This window comes from Mobula birostris, chromosome 7, assembly GCF_030028105.1.
Source record: "Mobula birostris isolate sMobBir1 chromosome 7, sMobBir1.hap1, whole genome shotgun sequence".
In the NCBI taxonomy this organism is placed as follows: Eukaryota; Metazoa; Chordata; class Chondrichthyes; order Myliobatiformes; family Myliobatidae; genus Mobula; species Mobula birostris.
In genome coordinates this window covers 189,452,818-189,475,604 of record NC_092376.1, presented here as the reverse complement: position 1 = coordinate 189,475,604, position 22,787 = coordinate 189,452,818, and positions in this window count along the sequence as shown.

Genomic DNA, 22,787 nt, shown 5'->3' with positions numbered 1-22,787 from the left:
TCCCTGATGTGAAGCTTTCTGCTAAAAGGAGGCAGAACACTCTGATGAGTAGCAGGTGTGTAAATGGAGGAAGAACTCCTTAATGTGAAGCTGGTGTGCAAATAGAGGCAGAACTGCCTGTCAGGAAGCTGGTGTTTGAAAGGAGGCAGAACTCGTTGATGACAATCTGGTATGTAAACGGAGGAAGAATTCCCTGATGAGAAGCTGGAGTGTAAACGGAGGCGGAACTCTCTGACGCGAAGCTGGTGTGTTAAGGGAGGAAGAGCGTGTAAATGGAGGTAAACTCCCTGACGAGAAGCTTGTGTGTAAATGGAGGGAGAATTCTCTGACAAGATGCTGGTGTGTAAATTGAGGGAGAACACCATGATGAGAAGCTGCTGTGTAAACAGAGGCAGAACTCCCTTAAAAAGCTGGTGTCTATATGGAGGTAGGTCTCCCCGATGGGAGGCTGGTGTGTAAATGGAGGTAGAACTCCCTGATGAGAAGTTGGTGTGTAAACGGAGGCAGAACTCTCTGATGAGAAGCTGGTGTGAAAATTAAGGAAGATCTCCCTGATGAGAAGATCGTGTGTAAATGGAGGCAGAACACGTTGAAGAGAATCTGATATGTAAACGGAGGTAGAACTCCCTGATGAGAAGCTGGTGTGTAAACCGAGGCAGATCTCTCTGATGAAAAGCTGGTGTGAAAGTGAAGGAAGATCTCCCTGTCGAGAAGCTGGTGTGTAAATGGAGGGAGAGCTCTCTGACAGGAAGCTGGTGTGTAAGTGGAGGTAAAACTCCCTGATGAGAAGCTGCTGTGTAAACGGAGGCAGAACTCTCTGACGAGAAGATAGTGTGTAAAAGGAGGAAGAGCTCTTGGATGAAAAGCTGTTGTGTGAATGGATGAAGAACTTCACAATGAGAAGCTGATCAGTAAATGGAGGCAGAACACTTTGATGAGAAGCTTGTATGTAAATGGAGGCAGACCTCCCTGATGAGAAGCTGGTGTGTAAAAGGAGGTAGAACTCCCTGCTGAGAACCTTGTGTGTAAACGGAGGCAGAACTCTCTGATGAGAAGCTGGTGTGAAAATGAAGGAAGATCTCCCTGATGAGAAGATCGTGTGTAAACAGAGGCAGATCTCTCTGATAAGAAGCTGGTGTGAAAGTGAAGGCAGAACTCCCTGATGAGAAACTGGTGTGTAAATGGAGATAAAACTCCCTGTCGAAAAGCTGGTGTGTAAACAGAGGGAGAGCTCTCTGACTGGAAGCTGGTGTGTAAGTGAAGGTAAAACTCCCTGATGAGAAGCTGCTGTGTAAACGGAGGCAGAACTCTCTGACGATAATCTAGTGTGTAAAAGGAGGAAGAGCTCTCGGATGAAAAGCTGTTGTGTGAATGGATGAAGAACTTCACAATGAGAAGCTGATCAGTAAATGGAGGCAGAACACTTTGATGAGAAGCTTGTATGTAAATGGAGGCAGACCTCCCTGATGAGAAGCTGGTGTGTAAATGGAGGTAGAACTCCCTAATGAGAAGCTGATGTGTAAATGGAGGAAGAACTCTCAGATGAGAAGTTGTGTGTAAAAGGAGGTAGAACTCCCTGATGAGACGATTGTATGTAAATGTGGGTAGAACTCGCTGACGAGAAGCTGGTGTGTAAACCGAGGAAGAACTTCTTGATGAGAAGCCTGTGTGTAAATGGAGGTAGAATACAATGATGAGAAGCTTGTATGTAAATGGAGGAAGAATTCGCTGTTGAGAAGCTGGAGTGAAAACGGAAGCAGAACTCTCTGATGAGAAGCTGGTGTGTAAATAGAGATAGAACTCACCTATGAGAAGCCGGCGTGTAAACGGAGGAACAGCTTCCTGATGAGAAGATTGTGTGTAAATGGAGGTAGAACTGCCTGATGAGAAGCTGGTGTGTAAAGGGAGGAAGAACACCCTTACGAGAAGATGGTGTGTAAATTGAGAAAGAGCTCCCTCAGGAGAAGCTGGTGTGTAAGTGGCGGTAGAACTCTCTGATGCGAAGCTTGTGTGTAAGTGGAGGTAGAACTCCCGGATGAGAAGCTGGTGTGTAAATGGAGGCAGATCTCTCTGGTGAGAAGCTGGTATGTAAACGGAGGAAGAAATCTCTGATGAGAAGCTGGAGTTTAAACGGAGGTAGAACTTCCCGATGAGAAGCTGGTGTTTAAATGGAGGTAGACGTATTTGATGAAAAGCTGGTGTACAAATGGAGGGAGAACTCTCTGATGAGATGCTGTGTGTAAACAGAGGCAGAAGTCCCTTAAAAAGCTGGTGCGTATATGAAGGTAGAGCTCCCCGATGAGAAGCTGGTGTGTAAATGGAGGTAGAACTCCCTGATGAGAAGCTGGTGTGTAAACGAAGGCAGAACACTCTGATCAGAAGCTGGTGTGAAAATGAAGGAAGATCTCCCTGATGAGAAGATAGTGTGTAAATGGAGACAGAACACGTTGATGAGAATCTGATATGTAAACGGAGGTAGAACTCATTGATGAGAAGCTGGTGTGTAAATGGACGCAGAAGTCTCTGAGGAGAATCTGGTGTGTAAACGGAGGTAGATCTCTCTGACGAGAAGCTTGTGTAGAAAAGGAGGAAGTGCTCCCAGATGAGAAGCTGGTGTGTAAATGGAGGCAGAACTCCCTGATGAGAAGCTGCTGTGTAAACAGAGGAAGAACTCACTGATGAGAAGCTGTATGTAAATGGAGGCAGGACTCCCTTAAAAAGCTGGTGTGCAAATGTTGGTAGAACTCCGCAATGAGAAGCTGGTGTGTAAATGGACGTATAACTCCCTGATGAGAAGCTGGTGTGTAAATGGAGGTATAACTCCCTGATGAGAAGCTGGTGTGTAAACGGAGGCAGAACTCTCTGACTAGAAGCTGGTGTGTAAAAGGAGGATGAGCTCCCGGATGAGAAGCTTGTGTGCAAATGGAGGTGGAACATCCCAATGAGAAGCTGGTGTGTAAACGGAGACAGAACTCTCTGACGAGAAGCTTATGTGTAAAAGGGAAAGAGCTCCTGTACTCGAATCCTCTCGCTATAAATGCCAGCATACCATTCGCCTTTTTCACCGCCTGCTGTACCTGCATGCCCACTTTCAATGACTGGTGTATAATGACACCCAGGTCTCGTTGCACCGCCCCTTTTCCTAATCGGCCACCATTCAGATAATAATCTGTTTTCCTATTTTTGCTACCAAAGCGGATAACTTCACATTTATCCACATTAAATTGCATCTGCCATGAATTTGCCCACTCACCCAACCTGTCCAAGTCACTCTGCATCCTCTTAGCATCCTCCTCACAGCTAACACTGCCACCCAGCTTCGTGTCATCCGCAAACTTGGAGATGCTGCATTTAATTCCCTCATCCAAGTCATTAATATATATTGTAAACAACTGGGGTCCCAGCACTGTGCCTTGCGGTACCCAAATAGTCAGCGCCTGCCATTCTGAAAAGGTCAACTCTCTGATGAGATGCTGCTCGTAAACGGAGGAAGTACTCCCTGATGAGAAGCTCGTGTGTAAATGGAGTGCAAACTCCCTGATTTGAAGCTGGTAGGTAAACAGAGGCAGACTTCTCTGATGAGAAGCTGGTGCGGAAATGGTGGTAGAACTCTCTGATGAGAACTGGGGTGTAAATGGAGATAGAACTCACCTATGAGAAGCCAGCGTGTAAACGGAGGAACAGCTCCCTGATGAGAAGATTGTGTGTAAATGGAGGTAGAACTGCCTGATGAGAAGCTGCTGTGTAAAGGGAGGAAGAACACCCTTACGAGAAGATGGTGTGTAAATTGAGAAAGAGCTCCCTCAGGAGAAGCTGGTGTGTAAGTGGCGGTAGAACTCCCAGATGAGAAGCTGGTGTGTAAATGGAGGCAGATCTCTCTAGTGAGAAGCTGGTATGTAAACGGAGGAAGAAATCTCTGATGAGAAGCTGGAGTTTAAACGGAGGTAGAACTTCCTGATGAGAAGCTGGTGGGTAAATGTTGGTAGAATTCCCTGATGAGAAGCTGGTGTGTAAATGGAGACAGAACTCTCTAATGAGTAGCTGGTGTGAAAATGGAGGAATAACTCAATGATGAGAAACTGGTGTGCAAATGGAGGCAGAACTCTCTGCCAAGAAACTAGTGTGTAAATGGAGGCAGAAATCGGTGATGAAAATATGGAATGTAAACGGATTAAGAACATCCCGATGAGAAGCTGGTGTGTAAATGGAGGTAGAACTCCCTGATGTGAAGCTAGTGTGTAAATAGAGGTAGAAAACCCTGATCAGAAGCTGGTGTGTAAACGGAGGCAGAACGCTCTGATGAGTAGTAGGTGTGTAAACGATTGAGGAACTCCCCGATGAGAAGCTGGTGTGTAAATGCTGGCGGAACTCGTTGATGAGAATCTGGTGTGTTAACGGAGGAAGAATTCCCTGATGGGTGGCTGGTGTGCAAATGGCGGAAGAGCACCCTGATGAGAAGCTGGTGTGTAAACGGAGTGAGAACTCTCTGACAAGATGTCTGTGTGTAAATGTAATCCCTGATGTGAAGCTGGTGTGTTAATGGAGGTAGAACACCCTGATGAGAAGCTGCTGTGTAAAAGGCGGCAGAGCTCCCTGATGTGAAGCTTTCTGCTACAAGGAGGCAGAACTCTCTGACGAGAAGCTGGTGTGTAAAAGGCGGTAGAGCTCCCTGATGTGAAGCTTTCTGCTACAAGGAGGCAGAACTCTCTGATGAGTAGCAGGTGTGAAAATGGAGGAAGTACTTTGTAACGTGAAGCTGGTGTGCAAATAGAGGCAGAACTGCCTGTCGGGAAGCTGGTGTTTAACTGGAGGCAGAACTCGTTGATGAAAATCTGGTATGTAAACGAAGGAAGAATTCACTGATGGGAAACTTGTGTGTAAATGGAGTAAGAGCTCCCTGATGAGAAGCTGGTGTGTAAATGGAGGTAAACTCCCTGATGAGAAGCTTGTGTGTAAATGGAGGGGGAATTCTCTGACAAGATGCTGCTGTGTAAATGGAGGTAGAGCACCCTGATGAGAAGCTGCTGTGCAAACAGAGGCAGAACTCTCTGACGAGAAGCTGGTGTGTAAAAGGAGGTAGAGCTCCCTGATGTGAAGCCTTCTGCTAAAAGGAAGCAGAAATCTCTGATGAGTAGCATGTGTGTAAATGGAGGTAGAACACCATGATAAGAAGCTGCTGTGTGAACAGAGGCAGAATTCCCTGATGTGAAGCTGGTGTGTAAATGGAGGTAGGCGTATTTGATGAAAAGCTGGTGTATAAATGGAGGCAGAACTCTCTGATGAGATGCTGTGTGTAAATGGAGGCAGAAGTCCCTTAAAAGCTGGTGTGTATATGGAGGTAGAGCTCCCCGATGAGAAGCTGGTGTGTAAATGGAGGTAGAACTCCCTGATGAGAAGCTGGTGTGCAAACGAAGGCAGAACACTCTGATCAGAAGCTGGTGTGAAAATGAAGGAAGATCTCCCTGATGAGAAGATCGTGTGTAAATGGAGGCAGAACACGTTGATGAGAATCTGATATGTAAACGGAGGTAGAACTCACTGATGAGAAGCTGGTGTGTAAATGGACGCAGAAGTCTCTGAGGAGAATCTGGTGTGTAAACGGAGGCAGATCTCTCTGACGAGAAGCTTGTGTGGAAAAGGAGGAAGAGCTCCCAGATGAGAAGCTGATGTGTAAATGGACGCAGAAGTCTCTGAGGAGAATCTGGTGTGTAAAAGGAGGCAGATCTCTCTGACAAGAAGCTTGTGTAGGAAAGGAGGAAGAGCTCCCAGATGAGAAGCTGATGTGTAAATGGAGGCAGAACTCCCTGATGAGAAGCTGCTGTGTAAACAGAGGAAGAACTCACTGATGAGAAGCTGTATGTAAATGGAAGCAGGACTCCCTTAAAAAGCTGGTGTGCAAATGTTGATAGAACTCCGCAATGAGAAGCTGGTGTGTAAATGGACGTATAACTCCCTGATGAGAAGCTGGTGTGTAAACGGAGGCAGAACTCTCTGACTAGAAGCTGGTGTGTAAAAGGAGGCAGAGCTTCCGGATGAGAAGCTTGTGTGCAAATGGAGGTAGAACTCCCTAATGAGAAGCTGCTGTGTAAACGGAGGAACAACTCTCTGATGAGACGCTGTTCGTAAACGGAGGCAGTACTCCCCGATGAGAAGCTGGCGTGTAAATTCAAGTAGAACTTCCTGATTTGAAGCTTGTAGGTAAACAGAGGTAGACAGCTCTGATGAGAAGCTGGTGCGGAAATGGTGGTAGAACTCTCTGATGAGAACTTGGGTGTAAATGGAGGATGAGCTCCCGGATGAGAAGCTTGTGTGCAAATGGAGGTGGAACTTCCCAATGAGAAGCTGGTGTGTAAATGGAAGCAGAAGTCTCTGAGGAGAATCTGGTGTGTAAACGGAGGCAGATCTCTCTGACGAGAAGCTTGTGTGTAAAAGGAGGAAGGGTTCCAGATGAGAAGCTGGTGTGTAAATGGAGGCAGAACTCTCTGATGAGAAGTGGGTGGGTAAATGGAGGCAAAAAACTCTGATGAGAAGCTGGTGTGTAAATGGAGGTAGATCTCAATGATGAGAAGATGGTGTATAAATGGAGGAAGAAATCTCTGATGAGAAATGGTGTGTAAATAGTGGTAGAACCCAATGATGAGAAGCTGGTGTGTAAATGGAGAAAGAACTCTCAGGTGAGAACTGGTGTGTAGATGATGGTAGAACTCAATGATGAGAAGCTGGTGTGTAAATGGAGGCAGAAGTTCCCAATGAGAAGCTGGTGTGTAAAAGGAGGTAGAACTCCCCGATGTGAAACTTGTAGGTAAACGGAGGGAGACCTCTCTGATGAGAAGCTGGTGTGTAAATGGAGGTTGAGCTCCCGGATGAGGAGGTGGTGTGCAAATGGAGGTGGAACTTCCCAATGAGAAGCTGGTGTGTAAATGGAAGTAGAAGTCTCTGAGGATAAGCTGCTGTGTAAACGGAGGTAGAACTCTCTGCGAGAAACTTGTGTGTTAAAGGAGGAAGAGCTCCCAAATGAGAAGCCGGTGTGTAAATGAAGGTAGAATTTCCCAATGAGAAGCTTGTGTGTAAATGGAGGCAGAACTCTCTGATGAGAAGCTGGTGTGTAAATGGAAGTAGAAGTCTCTGAGGATAAGCTGGTGTGTAAACGGAGGTAGAACTCTCTGCGAGAAACTTGTGTGTTAAAGGAGGAAGAGCTCCCAAATGAGAAGCTGGTGTGTAAATGAAGGTAGAATTTCCCAATGAGAAGCTTGTGTGTAAATGGAGGCAGAACTCTCTGATGAGAAGCTGGTGTGTAAATGGAAGTAGAAGTCTCTGAGGATAAGCTGGTGTGTAAACGGAGGTAGAACTCTCTGCGAGAAACTTGTGTGTTAAAGGAGGAAGAGCTCCCAAATGAGAAGCTGGTGTGTAAATGAAGGTAGAATTTCCCAATGAGAAGCTTGTGTGTAAATGGAGGCAGAACTCTCTGATGAGAAGCTGGTGTGTAAATGGAGGTAGAACTCAATGATGAGAAGCTGGTGTGTACATGGAGGCAGAACTCCCTGCAGGGAGGCTGTTGTGTAAATGGAGGCAGAACATTCTGATGAGAAGCGAGTGGGTAAATGGAGGCAAAACACTCTGATGAGAAGTTGGTGTGTAAATAGAGGTAGAACTCAATGATGAGAAGCTGGAATGTAAATGGAGGTAGAACTTTCTGATGAGAACTGGTGTGTAAATAGAGGTGGAACTCTTTGATGAGAAGCGGGTGGGTAAATGGAGTTGTAAATCCCTGATGAGAAACTGGAGTGTAAATGGAGGAAGAACTCTCAGGTAAGAACTGGTGTGCAAATGATGGTAGAGCTCAATGATGAGAAGCTGGTGTGTAAATGTAGGCAGAATTCGTTGATGAGAAACTGGTATGTAAAAGGAGGAAGAAAACCTTGATGGCAAGTTGGTGTGTAAACGGAAGAAGAACTCCCTGATGAGAAGCTGTGTGTAAACGGAGGCAGACCTCCCTTAAGAAGCTGGTGTGCATATGTAGGTAGAACTCTGCGATGAGAAGCTGGTGTGTAAATGGAGCTATAACTCCCTGATGAGAAGCTGGTATGTAAAAGGCGGGTGAGCTCCCGGATGAGAAGCTTGTGTGCAAATGGAGGAGGAACATCCCAATGAGAAGCTAGCATGTAAATGGAGACAGAACTCTCTGACTAGAAGCTTATGTGTAAAAGGGAAAGAGCTACCAGATGAGAAGCTGGTGTGTAAATGGAGTTAGAAGTTCCCAATGATGAGCTGGTGTGTAAAAGGAGGTAGAACTCTCTGATGAGAAGCTGGTGGGTAAATGGAGGATGAGCTCCCGGATGAGAAGGTGGTGTGCAAATGGAGGTGGAAATTCCCAATGAGAAGCTGGTGTGTAAATGGAAGCAGAAGTCTCTGAGGAGAAGCTAGTGTGTAAACGGAGGCAGAACTCTAAGCGAGAAAATTGTGTGTTAAAGGAGGAAGAGCTCCCAGATGAGAAGCTGGTGTGTAAATGGAGGTAGAATTTCCCAATGAGAAGCTTGTGTGTAAATGGAGGCAGAACTCTCTGATGAGAAGCTGGTGGGTAAATGGAGGCAAAATTCTCTGATGTGAAGCTTGTGTGTAAATGGAGGAAGAATTCCCTGATGAGAAACTGGTGTGTAGATGGAGGTAGAACTCAATGAAGAGAAGCTGGTGCGGAAATGGAGGAAGAACTCTCTGATGAGAACTGGGGTGTAAATAGTGGTGGAACTCAATGATGGGAAGCTGGTGTGTAAATGGAGGCAGAACTCCCTGTAGGGTGGCTGGTGTGTAAATGGAGGCAGAACTCTCTGATGAGAGGCGAGTGGGTAAATGGAGGCAAAACACTCTGATGAGAAGCTGGTGTGTAAATGGAGGCAGAACCTCCTGCAGTGAGGCCTGAGTATAAATGCAGGCAGCACTCGTTGATGAGAATCTTCTATGCAAATAGAGGAAGAAAACCTCGATGCAAGCTTGTGTGTAAACGGAGGAAGAGCTCACTGATGAGAATCTGTGTGTAAACGGAGGAGGAGCTCACTGATGAGAATCTGTGTGTAAACGGAGGAAGAGCTCACTGATGAGAATCTGTGTGTAAACGGAGGAGGAGCTCACTGATGAGAATCTGTGTGTAAACGGAGGAAGAGCTCACTGATGAGAATCTGTGTGTAAACGGAGGAGGAGCTCACTGATGAGAATCTGTGTGTAAACGGAGGAAGAGCTCACTGATGAGAATCTGTGTGTAAACGGAGGAGGAGCTCACTGATGAGAATCTGTGTGTAAACGGAGGAAGAGCTCACTGATGAGAATCTGTGTGTAAACGGAGGAAGAGCTCACTGATGAGAATCTGTGTGTAAACGGAGGAAGAGCTCACTGATGAGAATCTGTGTGTAAACGGAGGAAGAGCTCACTGATGAGAATCTGTGTGTAAACGGAGGAAGAGCTCACTGATGAGAATCTGTGTGTAAACGGAGGAAGAGCTCACTGATGAGAATCTGTGTGTAAACGGAGGAAGAGCTCACTGATGAGAATCTGTGTGTAAACGGAGGAAGAGCTCCCTGATGAGAATCTGTGTGTAAACGGAGGAAGAGCTCACTGATGAGAATCTGTGTGTAAACGGAGGAAGAGCTCCCTGATGAGAATCTGTGTGTAAACGGAGGAAGAGCTCACTGATGAGAATCTGTGTGTAAACGGAGGAAGAGCTCACTGATGAGAATCTGTGTGTAAACGGAGGAAGAGCTGACTGATGAGAATCTGTGTGTAAACGGAGGAAGAGCTCACTGATGAGAATCTGTGTGTAAACGGAGGAAGAGCTCACTGATGAGAATCTGTGTGTAAACGGAGGAAGAGCTGACTGATGAGAATCTGTGTGTAAACGGAGGAAGAGCTCACTGATGAGAATCTGTGTGTAAACGGAGGAAGAGCTGACTGATGAGAATCTGTGTGTAAACGGAGGAAGAGCTGACTGATGAGAATCTGTGTGTAAACGGAGGAAGAGCTGACTGATGAGAATCTGTGTGTAAACGGAGGAAGAGCTGACTGTTGAGAATCTGTGTGTAAACGGAAGAAGAGCTCACTGATGAGAATCTGTGTGTAAACGGAGGAAGAGCTCACTGATGAGAATCTGTGTGTAAACGGAGGAAGAGCTCACTGTTGAGAATCTGTGTGTAAACGGAGGAAGAGCTCACTGATGAGAATCTGTGTGTAAACGGAGGAAGAGCTCACTGATGAGAATCTGTGCGTAAACGGAGGAAGAGCTCACTGATGAGAATCTGTGCGTAAACGGAGGAAGAGCTCACTGATGAGAATCTGTGCGTAAACGGACGAAGAGCTGACTGATGAGAATCTGTGCGTAAACGGAGGAAGAGCTCACTGATGAGAATCTGTGCGTAAACGGACGAAGAGCTGACTGATGAGAATCTGTGCGTAAACGGAGGAAGAGCTCACTGATGAGAATCTGTGCGTAAACGGAGGAAGAGCTGACTGATGAGAATCTGTGCGTAAACGGAGGAAGAGCTCACTGATGAGAATCTGTGCGTAATCGGAGGAAGAGCTGACTGATGAGAATCTGTGCGTAAACGGAGGAAGAGCTCACTGATGAGAATCTGTGCGTAAACGGAGGAAGAGCTGACTGATGAGAATCTGTGTGTAAACGGAGGAAGAGCTCACTGATGAGAATCTGTGTGTAAACGGAGGAAGAGCTGACTGATGAGAATCTGTGTGTAAACGGAGGAAGAGCTCACTGATTAGAATCTGTGTGTAAACGGAGGAAGAGCTGACTGATGAGAATCTGTGTGTAAACGGAGGAAGAGCTGACTGATGAGAATCTGTGTGTAAACGGTGGAAGAGCTGACTGATGAGAATCTGTGTGTAAACGGAGGAAGAGCTGACTGATGAGAATCTGTGTGTAAACGGAGGAAGAGCTCACTGATGAGAATCTGTGTGTAAACGGAGGAAGAGCTGACTGATGAGAATCTGTGTGTAAACGGAGGAAGAGCTCACTGATGAGAATCTGTGTGTAAACGGAGGAAGAGCTCACTGATGAGAATCTGTGTGTAAACGGAGGAAGAGCTGACTGATGAGAATCTGTGTGTAAACGGAGGAAGAGCTCACTGATGAGAATCTGTGTGTAAACGGAGGAAGAGCTGACTGATGAGAATCTGTGTCTAAACGGAGGAAGAGCTGACTGATGAGAATCTGTGTGTAAACGGAGGAAGAGCTGACTGATGAGAATCTGTGTGTAAACGGAGGAAGAACTGACTGATGAGAATCTGTGTGTAAACGGAGGAAGAGCTGACTGATGAGAATCTGTGTGTAAACGGAGGAAGAACTGACTGATGAGAATCTGTGTGTAAACGGAGGAAGAACTGACTGATGAGAATCTGTGTGTAAACGGAGGAAGAACTGACTGATGAGAATCTGTGTGTAAACGGAGGAAGAACTGACTGATGAGAATCTGTGTGTAAACGGAGGAAGAGCTGACTGATGAGAATCTGTGTGTAAACGGAGGAAGAGCTGACTGTTGAGAATCTGTGTGTAAACGGAGGAAGAGCTCACTGATGAGAATCTGTGTGTAAACGGAGGAAGAGCTGACTGTTGAGAATCTGTGTGTAAACGGAGGAAGAGCTCACTGATGAGAATCTGTGTGTAAACGGAGGAAGAACTGACTGTTGAGAATCTGTGTGTAAACGGAGGAAGAGCTCACTGATGAGAATCTGTGTGTAAACGGAGGAAGAGCTCACTGATGAGAATCTGTGTGTAAACGGAGGAAGAGCTGCCTGATGAGAATCTGTGTGTAAACGGAGGAAGAGCTGCCTGATGAGAATCTGTGTGTAAACGGAGGAAGAGCTCACTGATGAGAATCTGTGTGTAAACGGAGGAAGAGCTGCCTGATGAGAATCTGTGTGTAAACGGAGGAAGAGCTCACTGATGAGAATCTGTGTGTAAACGGAGGAAGAGCTGACTGATGAGAATCTGTGCGTAAACGGAGGAAGAGCTCACTGATGAGAATCTGTGCGTAAACGGAGGAAGAGCTGACTGATGAGAATCTGTGCGTAAACGGAGGAAGAGCTCACTGATGAGAATCTGTGCGTAAATGGAGGAAGAGCTCACTGATGAGAATCTGTGCGTAAACGGAGGAAGAGCTCACTGATGAGAATCTGTGCGTAAACGGAGGAAGAGCTCACTGATGAGAATCTGTGCGTAAACGGAGGAAGAGCTCACTGATGAGAATCTGTGCGTAAACGGAGGAAGAGCTCACTGATGAGAATCTGTGCGTAATCGGAGGAAGAGCTCACTGATGAGAATCTGTGCGTAAACGGAGGAAGAGCTGACTGATGAGCATCTGTGTGTAAACGGAGGAAGAGCTGACTGATGAGAATCTGTGCGTAAACGGAGGAAGAGCTCACTGATGAGAATCTGTGCGTAAACGGAGGAAGAGCTGACTGATGAGAATCTGTGCGTAAACGGAGGAAGAGCTGACTGATGAGAATCTGTGCGTAAACGGAGGAAGAGCTCACTGATGAGAATCTGTGCGTAAACGGAGGAAGAGCTCACTGATGAGAATCTGTGCGTAAATGGAGGAAGAGCTCACTGATGAGAATCTGTGCGTAAACGGAGGAAGAGCTCACTGATGAGAATCTGTGCGTAAACGGAGGAAGAGCTCACTGATGAGAATCTGTGCGTAAACGGAGGAAGAGCTCACTGATGAGAATCTGTGCGTAAACGGAGGAAGAGCTCACTGATGAGAATCTGTCTGTAAACGGAGGAAGAGCTCACTGATGAGAATCTGTGTGTAAACGGAGGAAGAGCTCACTGATGAGAATCTGTCTGTAAACGGAGGAAGAGCTCACTGATGAGAATCTGTGTGTAAACGGAGGAAGAGCTCACTGATGAGAATCTGTGTGTAAACGGAGGAAGAGCTGACTGATGAGAATCTGTGTGTAAACGGAGGAAGAGCTCACTGATGAGAATCTGTGTGTAAACGGAGGAAGAGCTCACTGATGAGAATCTGTGTGTAAACGGAGGAAGAGCTGACTGATGAGAATCTGTGTGTAAACGGAGGAAGAGCTCACTGATGAGAATCTGTGTGTAATCGGAGGAAGAGCTCACTGATGAGAATCTGTGTGTAAACGGAGGAAGAGCTGACTGATGAGAATCTGTGTGAAACGGAGGAAGAGCTGACTGATGAGAATCTGTGTGTAAACGGAGGAAGAGCTCACTGATGAGAATCTGTGTGTAAACGGAGGAAGAGCTGACTGATGAGAATCTGTGTGTAAACGGAGGAAGAGCTCACTGATGAGAATCTGTGTGTAAACGGAGGAAGAGCTCACTGATGAGAATCTGTGTGTAAACGGAGGAAGAGCTGACTGATGAGAATCTGTGTGTAAACGGAGGAAGAGCTGACTGATGAGAATCTGTGTGTAAACGGAGGAAGAGCTCACTGATGAGAATCTGTGTGTAAACGGAGGAAGAGCTCACTGATGAGAATCTGTGCGTAAACGGAGGAAGAGCTCACTGATGAGAATCTGTGCGTAAACGGAGGAAGAGCTCACTGATGAGAATCTGTGCGTAAACGGAGGAAGAGCTCACTGATGAGAATCTGTGCGTAAACGGAGGAAGAGCTGACTGATGAGAATCTGTGCGTAAACGGAGGAAGAGCTCACTGATGAGAATCTGTGCGTAAACGGACGAAGAGCTGACTGATGAGAATCTGTGCGTAAACGGAGGAAGAGCTCACTGATGAGAATCTGTGCGTAAACGGAGGAAGAGCTGACTGATGAGAATCTGTGCGTAAACGGAGGAAGAGCTCACTGATGAGAATCTGTGCGTAATCGGAGGAAGAGCTGACTGATGAGAATCTGTGCGTAAACGGAGGAAGAGCTCACTGATGAGAATCTGTGCGTAAACGGAGGAAGAGCTGACTGATGAGAATCTGTGTGTAAACGGAGGAAGAGCTCACTGATGAGAATCTGTGTGTAAACGGAGGAAGAGCTGACTGATGAGAATCTGTGTGTAAACGGAGGAAGAGCTGACTGATTAGAATCTGTGTGTAAACGGAGGAAGAGCTGACTGATGAGAATCTGTGTCTAAACGGAGGAAGAGCTGACTGATGAGAATCTGTGTGTAAACGGAGGAAGAGCTGACTGATGAGAATCTGTGTGTAAACGGAGGAAGAACTGACTGATGAGAATCTGTGTGTAAACGGAGGAAGAACTGACTGATGAGAATCTGTGTGTAAACGGAGGAAGAGCTGACTGATGAGAATCTGTGTGTAAACGGAGGAAGAACTGACTGATGAGAATCTGTGTGTAAACGGAGGAAGAGCTGACTGATGAGAATCTGTGTGTAAACGGAGGAAGAGCTGACTGTTGAGAATCTGTGTGTAAACGGAGGAAGAGCTCACTGATGAGAATCTGTGTGTAAACGGAGGAAGAGCTGACTGTTGAGAATCTGTGTGTAAACGGAGGAAGAGCTCACTGATGAGAATCTGTGTGTAAACGGAGGAAGAGCTGACTGTTGAGAATCTGTGTGTAAACGAAGGAAGAGCTCACTGATGAGAATCTGTGTGTAAACGGAGGAAGAGCTCACTGATGAGAATCTGTGTGTAAACGGAGGAAGAGCTGCCTGATGAGAATCTGTGTGTAAACGGAGGAAGAGCTCACTGATGAGAATCTGTGTGTAAACGGAGGAAGAGCTGACTGATGAGAATCTGTGCGTAAACGGAGGAAGAGCTCACTGATGAGAATCTGTGCGTAAACGGAGGAAGAGCTCACTGATGAGAATCTGTGCGTAAACGGAGGAAGAGCTCACTGATGAGAATCTGTGCGTAAACGGAGGAAGAGCTCACTGATGAGAATCTGTCTGTAAACGGAGGAAGAGCTGACTGATGAGAATCTGTGTGTAAACGGAGGAAGAGCTCACTGATGAGAATCTGTCTGTAAACGGAGGAAGAGCTCACTGATGAGAATCTGTGTGTAAACGGAGGAAGAGCTCACTGATGAGAATCTGTGTGTAAACGGAGGAAGAGCTGACTGATGAGAATCTGTGTGTAAACGGAGGAAGAGCTCACTGATGAGAATCTGTGTGTAAACGGAGGAAGAGCTCACTGATGAGAATCTGTGTGTAAACGGAGGAAGAGCTGACTGATGAGAATCTGTGTGTAAACGGAGGAAGAGCTCACTGATGAGAATCTGTGTGTAATCGGAGGAAGAGCTCACTGATGAGAATCTGTGTGTAAACGGAGGAAGAGCTGACTGATGAGAATCTGTGTGAAACGGAGGAAGAGCTGACTGATGAGAATCTGTGTGTAAACGGAGGAAGAGCTCACTGATGAGAATCTGTGTGTAAACGGAGGAAGAGCTGACTGATGAGAATCTGTGTGTAAACGGAGGAAGAGCTCACTGATGAGAATCTGTGTGTAAACGGAGGAAGAGCTCACTGATGAGAATCTGTGTGTAAACGGAGGAAGAGCTGACTGATGAGAATCTGTGTGTAAACGGAGGAAGAGCTCACTGATGAGAATCTGTGCGTAAACGGAGGAAGAGCTCACTGATGAGAATCTGTGCGTAAACGGAGGAAGAGCTCACTGATGAGAATCTGTGCGTAAACGGAGGAAGAGCTCACTGATGAGAATCTGTGCGTAAACGGAGGAAGAGCTGACTGATGAGAATCTGTGCGTAAACGGAGGAAGAGCTCACTGATGAGAATCTGTGCGTAAACGGACGAAGAGCTGACTGATGAGAATCTGTGCGTAAACGGAGGAAGAGCTCACTGATGAGAATCTGTGCGTAAACGGAGGAAGAGCTGACTGATGAGAATCTGTGCGTAAACGGAGGAAGAGCTCACTGATGAGAATCTGTGCGTAATCGGAGGAAGAGCTGACTGATGAGAATCTGTGTGTAAACGGAGGAAGAGCTCACTGATGAGAATCTGTGCGTAAACGGAGGAAGAGCTGACTGATGAGAATCTGTGTGTAAACGGAGGAAGAGCTCACTGATGAGAATCTGTGTGTAAACGGAGGAAGAGCTGACTGATGAGAATCTGTGTGTAAACGGAGGAAGAGCTGACTGATTAGAATCTGTGTGTAAACGGAGGAAGAGCTGACTGATGAGAATCTGTGTCTAAACGGAGGAAGAGCTGACTGATGAGAATCTGTGTGTAAACGGAGGAAGAGCTGACTGATGAGAATCTGTGTGTAAACGGAGGAAGAACTGACTGATGAGAATCTGTGTGTAAACGGAGGAAGAACTGACTGATGAGAATCTGTGTGTAAACGGAGGAAGAGCTGACTGATGAGAATCTGTGTGTAAACGGAGGAAGAACTGACTGATGAGAATCTGTGTGTAAACGGAGGAAGAGCTGACTGATGAGAATCTGTGTGTAAACGGAGGAAGAGCTGACTGTTGAGAATCTGTGTGTAAACGGAGGAAGAGCTCACTGATGAGAATCTGTGTGTAAACGGAGGAAGAGCTGACTGTTGAGAATCTGTGTGTAAACGGAGGAAGAGCTCACTGATGAGAATCTGTGTGTAAACGGAGGAAGAGCTGACTGTTGAGAATCTGTGTGTAAACGAAGGAAGAGCTCACTGATGAGAATCTGTGTGTAAACGGAGGAAGAGCTCACTGATGAGAATCTGTGTGTAAACGGAGGAAGAGCTGCCTGATGAGAATCTGTGTGTAAACGGAGGAAGAGCTCACTGATGAGAATCTGTGTGTAAACGGAGGAAGAGCTGACTGATGAGAATCTGTGTGTAAACGGAGGAAGAGCTCACTGATGAGAATCTGTGTGTAAACGGAGGAAGAGCTCACTGATGAGAATCTGTGCGTAAACGGAGGAAGAGCTCACTGATGAGAATCTGTGCGTAAACGGAGGAAGAGCTCACTGATGAGAATCTGTGCGTAAATGGAGGAAGAGCTCACTGATGAGAATCTGTGCGTAAACGGAGGAAGAGCTCACTGATGAGAATCTGTGCGTAAACGGAGGAAGAGCTCACTGATGAGAATCTGTGCGTAAACGGAGGAAGAGCTCACTGATGAGAATCTGTGCGTAAACGGAGGAAGAGCTCACTGATGAGAATCTGTGCGTAATCGGAAGAAGAGCTGACTGATGAGAATCTGTGCGTAAACGGAGGAAGAGCTGACTGATGAGCATCTGTGTGTAAACGGAGGAAGAGCTGACTGATGAGAATCTGTGCGTAAACGGAGGAAGAGCTCACTGATGAGAATCTGTGCGTAAACGGAGGAAGAGCTGACTGATGAGAATCTGTGCGTAAACGGAGGAAGAGCTCACTGATGAGAATCTGTGCGTAAACGGAGGAAGAGCTGACTGATGAGAATCTGTGCGTAAACGGAGGAAGAGCTCACTGATGAGAATCTGTGCGTAAACGGAGGAAGAGCTCACTGATGAGAATCTGTGCGTAAACGGAGGAAGAGCTCACTGATGAGAATCTGTGCGTAAACGGAGGAAGAGCTCACTGATGAGAATCTGTGCGTAAACGGAGGAAGAGCTCACTGATGAGAATCTGTGCGTAAACGGAGGAAGAGCTCACTGATGAGAATCTGTGCGTAAACGGAGGAAGAGCTCACTGATGAGAATCTGTCTGTAAACGGAGGAAGAGCTGACTGATGAGAATCTGTGTGTAAACGGAGGAAGAGCTCACTGATGAGAATCTGTCTGTAAACGGAGGAAGAGCTCACTGATGAGAATCTGTGTGTAAACGGAGGAAGAGCTCACTGATGAGAATCTGTGTGTAAACGGAGGAAGAGCTCACTGATGAGAATCTGTGTGTAAACGGAGGAAGAGCTCACTGATGAGAATCTGTGTGTAAACGGAGGAAGAGCTGACTGATGAGAATCTGTGTGTAAACGGAGGAAGAGCTCACTGATGAGAATCTGTGTGTAATCGGAGGAAGAGCTCACTGATGAGAATCTGTGTGTAAACGGAGGAAGAGCTGACTGATGAGAATCTGTGTGAAACGGAGGAAGAGCTGACTGATGAGAATCTGTGTTTAAACGGAGGAAGAGCTCACTGATGAGAATCTGTGTGTAAACGGAGGAAGAGCTGACTGATGAGAATCTGTGTGTAAACGGAGGAAGAGCTCACTGATGAGAATCTGTGTGTAAACGGTGGAAGAGCTCACTGATGAGAATCTGTGTGTAATCGGAGGAAGAGCTCACTGATGAGAATCTGTGTGTAAACGGAGGAAGAGCTGACTGATGAGAATCTGTGTGAAACGGAGGAAGAGCTGACTGATGAGAATCTGTGTGTAAACGGAGGAAGAGCTCACTGATGAGAATCTGTGTGTAAACGGAGGAAGAGCTGACTGATGAGAATCTGTGTGTAAACGGAGGAAGAGCTGACTGATGAGAATCTGTGTGTAAACGGTGGAAGAGCTCACTGATGAGAATCTGTGTGTAAACGGAGAAGAGCTCACTGATGAGAATCTGTGTGTAAACGGAGGAAGAGCTCACTGATGAGAATCTGTGTGTAAACGGAGGAAGAGCTCACTGATGAGAATCTGTGTGTAAACGGAGGAAGAGCTCACTGATGAGAATCTGTGTGTAAACGGAGGAAGAGCTCACTGATGAGAATCTGTGTGTAAACGGAGGAAGAGCTCACTGATGAGAATCTGTGTGTAATCGGAGGAAGAGCTCACTGATGAGAATCTGTGTGTAAACGGAGGAAGAGCTGACTGATGAGAATCTGTGTGTAAACGGAGGAAGAGCTGACTGATGACAATCTGTGTGTAAACGGAGGAAGAGCTCACTGATGAGAATCTGTGTGTAAACGGAGGAAGAGCTGACTGATGAGAATCTGTGTTTAAACGGAGGAAGAGCTGACTGATGAGAATCTGTGCGTAAACGGAGGAAGAGCTCACTGATGAGAATCTGTGCGTAAACGGAGGAAGAGCTGACTGATGAGAATCTGTGCGTAAACGGAGGAAGAGCTCACTGATGAGAATCTGTGCGTAAACGGAGGAAGAGCTGACTGATGAGAATCTGTGCGTAAACGGAGGAAGAGCTCACTGATGAGAATCTGTGCGTAAATGGAGGAAGAGCTCACTGATGAGAATCTGTGCGTAAACGGAGGAAGAGCTCACTGATGAGAATCTGTGCGTAAACGGAGGAAGAGCTCACTGATGAGAATCTGTGCGTAAACGGAGGAAGAGCTCACTGATGAGAATCTGTGCGTAAACGGAGGAAGAGCTGACTGATGAGAATCTGTGCGTAAATGGAGGAAGAGCTCACTGATGAGAATCTGTCTGTAAACGGAGGAAGAGCTGACTGATGAGAATCTGTGTGTAAACGGAGGAAGAGCTGACTGATGAGAATCTGTGTGTAAACGGAGGAAGAGCTCACTGATGAGAATCTGTGTGTAAACGGAGGAAGAGCTCACTGATGAGAATCTGTGTGTAAACGGAGGAAGAGCTGACTGATGAGAATCTGTGTGTAAACGGAGGAAGAGCTCACTGATGAGAATCTGTGTGTAATCGGAGGAAGAGCTCACTGATGAGAATCTGTGTGTAAACGGAGGAAGAGCTGACTGATGAGAATCTGTGTGTAAACGGAGGAAGAGCTGACTGATGAGAATCTGTGTGTAAACGGAGGAAGAGCTCACTGATGAGAATCTGTGTGTAAACGGAGGAAGAGCTGACTGATGAGAATCTGTGTGTAAACGGAGGAAGAGCTGACTGATGAGAATCTGTGTGTAAACGGAGGAAGAGCTCACTGATGAGAATCTGTGTGTAAACGGAGGAAGAGCTGACTGATGAGAATCTGTGTGTAAACGGAGGAAGAGCTGACTGATGAGAATCTGTGTGTAAACGGTGGAAGAGCTCACTGATGAGAATCTGTGTGTAAACGGAGGAAGAGCTCACTGATGAGAATCTGTGTGTAAACGGAGGAAGAGCTCATTGATGAGAATCTGTGTGTAAACGGAGGAAGAGCTCACTGATGAGAATCTGTGTGTAAACGGAGGAAGAGCTCACTGATGAGAAACTGTGTGTAAACGGAGACAGAACTCCCTTAAAAAGCTGGTGTGCTTATGTAGGTAGAACACCGCGCTGAGAAGCTGGTGTGTTAATGGAGATATAACTCCCTGATGAGAAACTGATGTGTAAATGGAGGCAGAACTCTCTGATGAGAACTGGTGTTGATATGATAGTAGAACTGAATGATGAGAAGCTGTTGTGTAATTGGAGGCAGAACTCCCTGTCGGGAAGCTGTTGTGTAAATGGAGACAGAACTCGTTGATCAGAAACTGGTATGTAAAAGGAGAAAGAAAACCTTGATTGCAAGTTTGTGTGTAAACGGCAGAAGAACTCATTGATGAGAAGCTGTGTGTAAACGGAGGCAGAACTCCCTTAAGAAGCTGGTGTGCATATGCAGGTAGAACTCCGAGATGAGAAGCTGGTGTGTAAAAGGAGCTATAACTCCCTGATGAAAAGCTGGTGTGTACATGGAGGGAGAACTCCCTGATGAGAAGCTGGTGTGTAAACGGAGGCAGAACTCTCTGTCGAGAAGCTGGTGTGTAAAATGAGGATGAGCTCCTGGATGAGAAGCTGGTGTACAAATGGAGATGGAATTTCCCACTGAGAAGCTGTTGTGTTATGGAGGTAGAACTCCCTGATGAGAAACTGCTGTGTAAATATAGTAAAAACTCAGTGATGAGAAGCTGTGTGTAAATTGATGCAGATCTCCCTTAAAAAGCTGGTGTGCATATGTAGGTAGAACTCCGCTATGAGAAGCTGGTGTGTAAATGGAGGTATAACTCCCTGATGAGAAGCTGGTGTGTAAATGGAGCAAGAACTCTATGATGAGAAGCTGGTGCAGAAATGGTGGTAGAAGTCTCTGAGGAGAAACTTGTCTGTAATCGTAGACAGAACTTTCTGACGAGAAGCTTATGTGTAAAAGGGAAAGAGCTACTAGATGAGAAGCTGGTGTGTAAATGGAGACAGACATCCCTGGTGAGAAGCTGGTGTGTAAATGGAGGTCGAACGCGGTGATGAGAAGTTGCTGTGTAAAAGGAGGAACAACTCACTGATGAGAATCTGTTTGGAAACGGAGGCAGAACTCCCTGATGAGAAGCTGGTGGGTAAATGGGAGATGAACTCCCGGGTGAGAAGATGGTGTGCAAATGGAGGCAGAACTCGTTGATGAGAAGCTTGTAAGCAAAAGGAGGAAGAAAACCTCAATGGCAAGTCACTGTAGGGAGGCTGGTGTGTAAACGGAGGAAGAACTCACTGATGAGAAACTGTGTGTAAACGGAAACAGAACTCCCTGATGAGAAGCTGGTGTGTAAATGGAAGATGAGCTCCCGGGTGAGAAGATGGTGTGCAAATGGAGGTGGAACTTCCCAATGAGAAGCTGGTGTGTAAATGGAGGCAGAAGTCTCTGAGGAGAAGCTGGTGTGTAAACGCAGGCAGAACTCTCTGACGAGAAGCTTGTGTGTAAAAGGAGGAAGAGCTCCCAGATGAGAAGCTGATGTGTAAATGGAGGCAGAACTCGTTGATGAGAAGCTTGTAAGCAAAAGGAGGAAGAAAACCTCAATGGCAAGTCACTGTAGGGAGGCTGGTGCGTAAACGGAGGAAGAACTCACTGATGAGAAACTGTGTGTAAATGGAAACAGAACTCCCTGATGAGAAGCTGGTGTGTAAATGGAAGATGAGCTCCCGGGTGAGAAGATGGTGTGCAAATGGAGGTGGAACTTCCCAATGAGAAGCTGGTGTGTAAATGGAGGCAGAACTCTCTGACGAGAAGCTTGTGTGTAAAAGGAGGAAGAGCTCCCAGATGTGAAGCTGATGTGTAAATGGAGGTAGAACTCAATGATGAGAAGCTGATGTGTAAATGGAGGTAGAAGTCACTGTAGGGAGGCTGGTGTGTAAATGGAGGCAGAACTCGTTGATGAGAAGCTTGTAAGAAAAAGGAGGAAGAAAACCTCAATGGCAAGCTGGTGTGTAAACGGAGGAAGAACTCACTGATGAGAAACTGTGTGTAAATGGAAACAGAACTCCCTTAAAAAGCTGGTGTGCATATGTAGGTAGAACACCGCGATGAGAAGCGGATATGTAAATGGAGGTATAATTCCCTGATGAAAAGCTGGTGTGTAAATGGAGTATGAGCTCCCGGATGAGAAGCTGGTGGCAACTGGAAATGGAACTTCCCACTGAGAAGCTGGTGTGTAAATGGAGACAAAACTCCAATAAAAAGCTGGTGTGGAAATGTAGGTAGAACTCCGCGATGAGAAGCTGGAGTGTAAATGGGGGTATAACTCACTGATGAGAAGCTGGTGTGTAAATGGAGGGAGAACTCCCTGATGAGAAGCTGGTGTGTAAACGGAGGCAGAACTCTCTGACTAGAAGCTGGTGTGTAAAATGAGGATGAGCTCCCGTATGAGAAGCTGGTGTGTAAATGGAGGTAGAAGTTCCCAATGATAAGCTTGTGTGTAAAAGGAAGTAGAACTCCCTGATGTGAAGCTTGTAGGTAAACGGAGGCAGACCTCTCTGATGAGTAGTTGGTGTGTAAATGGAGGTTGAAATCCGTGATGAGAAGCTTGTGTGTAAACGGAGGCAGAACTCCCTGATGAGAAGCTGTTCGTAAAGGAACGCAGAACTTCCTGATGTGAAGCTGGTAGGTAAACGGAGGCAGACCTCTCTGATGAGAAGCTGGTGTGTAAATGGAGGCAAAACTCTCTGATGAGAAGCTGGTGTGTAAGTGGAGGTAGAACTCCCTGATGAGAAGCCGCTGTGTAAACGGAGGAACAACATGGAAAACATA